This window comes from Ctenopharyngodon idella, chromosome 13, assembly GCF_019924925.1.
Source record: "Ctenopharyngodon idella isolate HZGC_01 chromosome 13, HZGC01, whole genome shotgun sequence".
In the NCBI taxonomy this organism is placed as follows: Eukaryota; Metazoa; Chordata; class Actinopteri; order Cypriniformes; family Xenocyprididae; genus Ctenopharyngodon; species Ctenopharyngodon idella.
The window spans coordinates 11437431-11443491 of record NC_067232.1 but is presented as its reverse complement, the minus strand read 5'-3'; positions in this window follow the sequence as shown (position 1 = coordinate 11443491).

Genomic DNA, 6061 nt, shown 5'->3' with positions numbered 1-6061 from the left:
GGTCCTGGGCTTCTCCCATAGCAGAGGCTGAGAGGTGGGGACGCACCATTGGCCTGGGCAACCCCTCCACCCCTTTACCCTCTGTCAACCCCTTTATGATTCGAACTCTAATGCCTTTAAAAAGTGTTTGACAGATGGATCAGATTCCACTGAGGATACATGTAGCAGATCAACAAGACTAAATGATGAGGACAATGTGAGATATGCCTGTTCTTTTGATTTGTTTTCAGCCATGCAACATGTTTTTATTATTTTTTTTTTTCTGTAACACTTAATGAGATGAAGGTTTTTGGTCATTGTTATATATATATATATATATATATATATATATATATATATATATATATATATATATTTTTTTTTTTATATATATATTATATATATATTTTTTTTTTTTACAATGATACATATAAAACCTTGAAAACTGGCTTTTTTCCCCAGCTAATTAAGTGTAATAAAGGTTCCAAAAGAGGGTTTTCGCAGTGATGCCAAGAGCCATTTAGGGTTCCTCAAAGAACCTTTCAGTGAACAGTTCTTAAAAGAACCATTTTTAATAATCTAAACCATTTAAACCATTTTAAAAATCTAAAGAACCATTTTCCAAAATTAAGGACCTTTTGTGCAATGGAAGTGTTCCATGAATGTTAAAGGTTCTTCATGAAACCACCATGGAGCCAATTAAAAGAGTGTACCATCCTCACAAAAACATATTTCAACATGTATAAAATAATTAAATTGTAATTATTACATTTATATATTATCACATATATTATTACATCTCTCTCTCTCGCTCTAATAAAGGTCCATAAAAAGGGCCAAATGTACTGTGCTAATATGAAGGAATTTTCCATATTGATTTTTCATAGTTGTTTTACCCATATTTTGAATTACACATTGCATTATATTTATAATTAATTTATATATATTCAAAAATATACTCTTTAAAAAAGATCAAAATATTATAATATCAAATATTCAAATATGATCAAATATTATAATATTACATAACAGGTTCAGATGTCCGTCATTTTGGGCCATGAAATAATATTACCTGTGCTTTAAGTGCGTCAGAATAAAATGCAATAGATGTGTCTTCCTTTTGACCTTTAGATGGCACTATTGGTGTAAAATTACCCCTGAATCCTCTGAGATGTCTGTGTGGGTTGAAGCCTATTCCTGGCTGTGTGATTAGCCACTGTGACACTTGATACTTAACCACAAGCTAATGCAGCTTGGGAAAGGCATCGTCCTAGGAAACAAGGGTCACCTGCACTGAAAAGGAAGTCCTTGATTCCATTTAAGTCCAGTGAACTTGGCCAAGCAAAACACGATGTGACTCTTAACTTCTTCTCACATTACTTTTCCAATCCGGTCCGTAAATAAAGAGAACGCTTGTGGATTATTGTGCAAGTGAATAATGTGTGAAATTCACCTGAACCTACCATGTCATTCTGAGGCAAAATAGTCATTCTCATATTAATAAAAGTCAAGACAACCCTTAGAAGTGTGAATGGAGAATGTAAAGCTATGAAGTTCTTGTTCATGTATCTACAAAATATAAAACATGATAAGAGTTGAAGGACTAAAGACATGCTCTCACCCTCCTAAAGTCTAAGGTAACATGACGGATACTGTTTCACCTGCTAAACACTTTGCTCTCCCAGCCAAATAGCTTGGCTTCCCGCTATTCTTTCAACATCTGCCGGGAGAATCACGGTGTAATTGAGGCTTTAAAAAGGCATGCCAGAAAGCTCACCAGATGCATCATTACTGTGTTCGGCCTGTCTTTTGAAAGCTAAATTTATGAAGCGGTCTTTGCTCAGGTCTCTTTCGGTGGTTTGCGCTCTTTACTCTGAACGCTGTTGAGATGCTAGAGCATGTGTCCAGCATGGGAATAGATGCTGTACAAACAAACAAAACAACTGGAGCTATGAATTAAAACAAATTAGATCATAATGCTTTCAAAAATGTCATTAGCGGTTTCTCGTGAGTGCTTCTTCCCATCCAGATGTTTCTTCCGAGATCAAAGCAGGAATGTGCTCTAATGGTGTAAACATATTTGTTGTGTAATACTGGTAGATAATACAGGAAAGTAGACCTTTTGTCCTCAAATTGCCAGTATGATTTTACAGTGATTTGTGCAGGTGCAAAGTGTGTAAAGTGGTTTTAATCCCATGTCTTTGTAATCATTGCCTTTTTATATACCAGCATTTCCAATGTGGCCTGCGTGCACAGGCAAGCGTAAAGATAAAGTGTAAATAATCGTGTTATGCCAGACGTGACATTGCTTGGTCTGTGGACAATGTTTGTGTGTGTTCCTTTGTGTGCTGTAGGTTCTGAAAACGTAATCCTCAAATCCCCTTCCCATAAGGCGCCTCCAACCCCTCCTCACATCCTCTGAACTCGGAAGGTCTTCATTACCTTTGTCAGAAACAGTGAGCTTGTGGCTCACCCACAGTTCCTCAAGGGGCTTTTGATAATGACCTTGCTCTAGATAGATAGATAGATAGATAGATAGGAGAATTGGTAATAGGTGAGGGTATAGGTTTGGGTATAAAAGGAACATTCACCAAAGACTCGGTTTTGCAAGCAAAGATGAGTCATGGCTCACCACTTTGTGCCAAATTTCATGAGAAAATTGTCAAACAATTCAAAAATCATATTTCTCAATCTATGTTTGCAAAGTATTTAGATCTTTCCCCATCTACCATACATAATATTGTGAAAAGACTCTGCGAATCCAGAGAAATCTCAGTCCATGTCGGGCAAGGCAGGAAACCTCCGTTGAATGTCCGTGACCTTTGAGCCCTCAGATGGCACTGCATGAGAAACCATCATGCTGCTTTGTTAAAAATGGCCACATGGGCTGAGTCCATGTTGTCACTTAACACAGTCTGCCGCTGCATCAAGAAATGCAACTTGAATCTCTGTTACACAAGGAGAAAGCGATACATCTGTTCAATGCAGAGATACCGCCGAGTTCTCTGGGCCCGAGCTCATCTCAGATGGTCCAAAAGACAGTGGAAATGTGTGCTGTGGTCAGATGAGTCCATGTTTCAGCATGTTTTTGGAAAAAACAGACATCGAATTCTCAGTCACATAGACGAAAGGGACCATCCAGACTTTCATCAGCGACAGGTGCAAAGCAAACATCTGTCATGGTATGAGGGTGCATCAGTGCAAACGGCATGGGTGACTTGCATACGTGTGAAGATACCATTGACGTGCCAGGCCTCATTCTGCACATGCTACAACAGAGTGGTTTCTTAGACACTATACACTATAGAGTGGATGTGCTTGACTGGCCTGCCTGCAGTCCAGATCTGACTCTTATTGAAAATGTATGGCCCCTCATGAAAAGGGTAATCAGACAACGATGACCAAACACTGTTGAGCAGCTGTCTTGTTTCAGGTGAGAATAGAGTAACAATTAGTATCCTCAATTACCAAATGATTAAAATGTGTAATTAAAAGGAAAGGTGATGTGACACAGTGGTAAACAGAGGCACGAAGTGTGTTGCAGTCCACATCCTGATTAGACACATTCCTGGTCAACATATTTTGCTGATCCTGGAACAACATTCTGGTCCAAAAATTTAGTCCTACCCTATCCCAACTCCTAAACCTAACACTACCCATAAGTTATCCCTAAAATAGATAGATAGATAGATAGATGATTGAACGTCAGTCAGACAGATAGATAGACAGCAATTTTCTAATTTTACATGCTTTTACAGAAGCCACACAGTGTAAAATTCACTGCCTTCATTTTAGGAATATCCACAATGTCATCCTCAATATGAGTGAGTGCCCATTTCCTGCTGAGCTCCAAACCTATGTATTAATATTTATTAAAGTGACCACGTCTTTAAGTCCCGTGAGGCCATATTTCCTGCATGATTGTACAATATCTGCACGGAGGTGTAGGCATTCCTTTTATCCTCAGTGACAAAATCAGCTAATGGATTGTCCCACATTGCATATGATCTAATTTATTCTGTGATTGACCATAAATCACATTAAGCCCAACATGAGCCCCACCTTTTAGGAATCACATTGAGCAGCAACTGTGCTGTGCATTGTCTGGGGTTGTTAAATGTTTCTTCTGTTGTTTAAAAACAAAGTATGGTTATGTTAGATGTGCATATGTTCATTTAAAGGGATAGTTTGCCCAGAAATGAAAATTCTGTCATCATTTATTCATGCTGAATAACGTCTCTCATATATGTTATGACATGGCTTCAGAAGATTTGGAATATAGAGCTGATGAATATTCCTCATTATCTTACATTATAAAGAAAAAAGTGGCCAGGATATTCTTAAATGATATAAGGGTTAATAAATAAATACAATTTTTTTATTATTTGGTGAACTATTCCATTTGCTCCCATTCAGTAATTTCTTAACCAAAAATACATTTAAAATATATGTCAAATGTATGTTGTAAATAGTGCAAATATATATTTTCAGATTTAAAATATATTTTGTTTAAATGCCAGAATATATTATAAAAAGTACTTCAAGGGGCAATACATTTTGGTTAAATGCAAAATGTTTTTTTTTTTTAAATATATTTTTGGACAATACAAATATATTTACTTGATATGAGCAACAAAAAAAAAAAAACGGTATTTTCAAATATTTTATCAAAAATATACTGCTAATATATTTCAAAATATATTAGTAAAAATATATTTTAAAATATATTAGCAGTATATTTTTGATAATATATTTTAAAATATATTAGCAGTATATTTTTGATAAAATATTTGAAAATACCTTTTTTTTTTGTTGTTGCTCATATCAAGTATGTCTACAACACATTTTATTTGTTTTTCTTTGACACAGCCGAGATATTTAGGATAACATGGCTAAATTCCTATGAGTTACCACGGAAGAATCCCAAATAAAAAGAGACCTGCCTGGAGTGTGATAGGACAATACCTTTGCATTGTCATTCTGTGACTGCACCAAATCCAAGGGGGCTTTAACATCAGAAGCATGAGGTATTTGTTTGGGATGGCATGGATTATCCATGTCAGCGCAGGCCTCCGCTAGCTCTGGATGCTAATGCACTCAGCTACTCCTATGCTGCAAGTCACCGCTTTGAGGACTAGGGAAAGAAGAGGTGTGTGGCTTCCTACATTGGTTGTTCCGTTTCCCTCTTTGCAGATGTCTGCTCCTGCACAGACCCAGCAGCCACCCATAGCTTTTAAAGCCTAACCTTTGACCTCAGATTTCTCACTTTGCGGTGTATAACACTAGGCGAAAACACTTACAGGGTCACCAAACGTCTTTCTGGCCTCTTTAGGAACACCAGAGAAATTATTAAAACACATGTAACAGAAACAGTTATGATTTCTCAGTCTAACACATATAGGCCCGGTTTCACAGACAAGGATTAGATTAAGCCAGGAGTAGGCCATAGATAAATTAGGACATTTAAGTAGCTTTCATAAATTTGCCTTAGAAAAAAACATTACTGGTGTGCATCTTGAGACAAAACAATGGCACTGACATATTTTAAGATGTGTCAGTGCAAGTTGCGTTCAGTTAAAACAGCTCAAACATGCATTTTAGTCAATGACAGTCGAACAACAATGACTGTTGGCAATGGAATGTTGTAGAGACCAGTGATTTGACAAGTTGATAATGACCATGTAAATGAGCAATGCAACAACTACTAATAGGAGTGAAGGCATTGGGGCTCATGTGATCTGTCTCTTCTGAGATACTGAAGTGTCAGTAAGATCGAGTGCTACAATGTGATTTTGATCATAATAAAAAAAAATGATGCATGGGGAATAAAATGGTCAGAGTTTGATTCATGCTTTGATAATGATGATACATTATGCACGAATGTAATTTATATACAAACACTTTCCCCTCCAGGCTGTTCATTTGTAATAGTAAGAAAACTGATTCCTTGTCATTTTAGAATGACAACCCATTTGTGATCAGATTTTCTAAAGCTAAGGCCAGTTACGATAATATTTAGGGCATCCAGCAGCAGGAACGCCTACTAGAGACAAATTACAAGCGATAAAATGTTGTGTGTGAG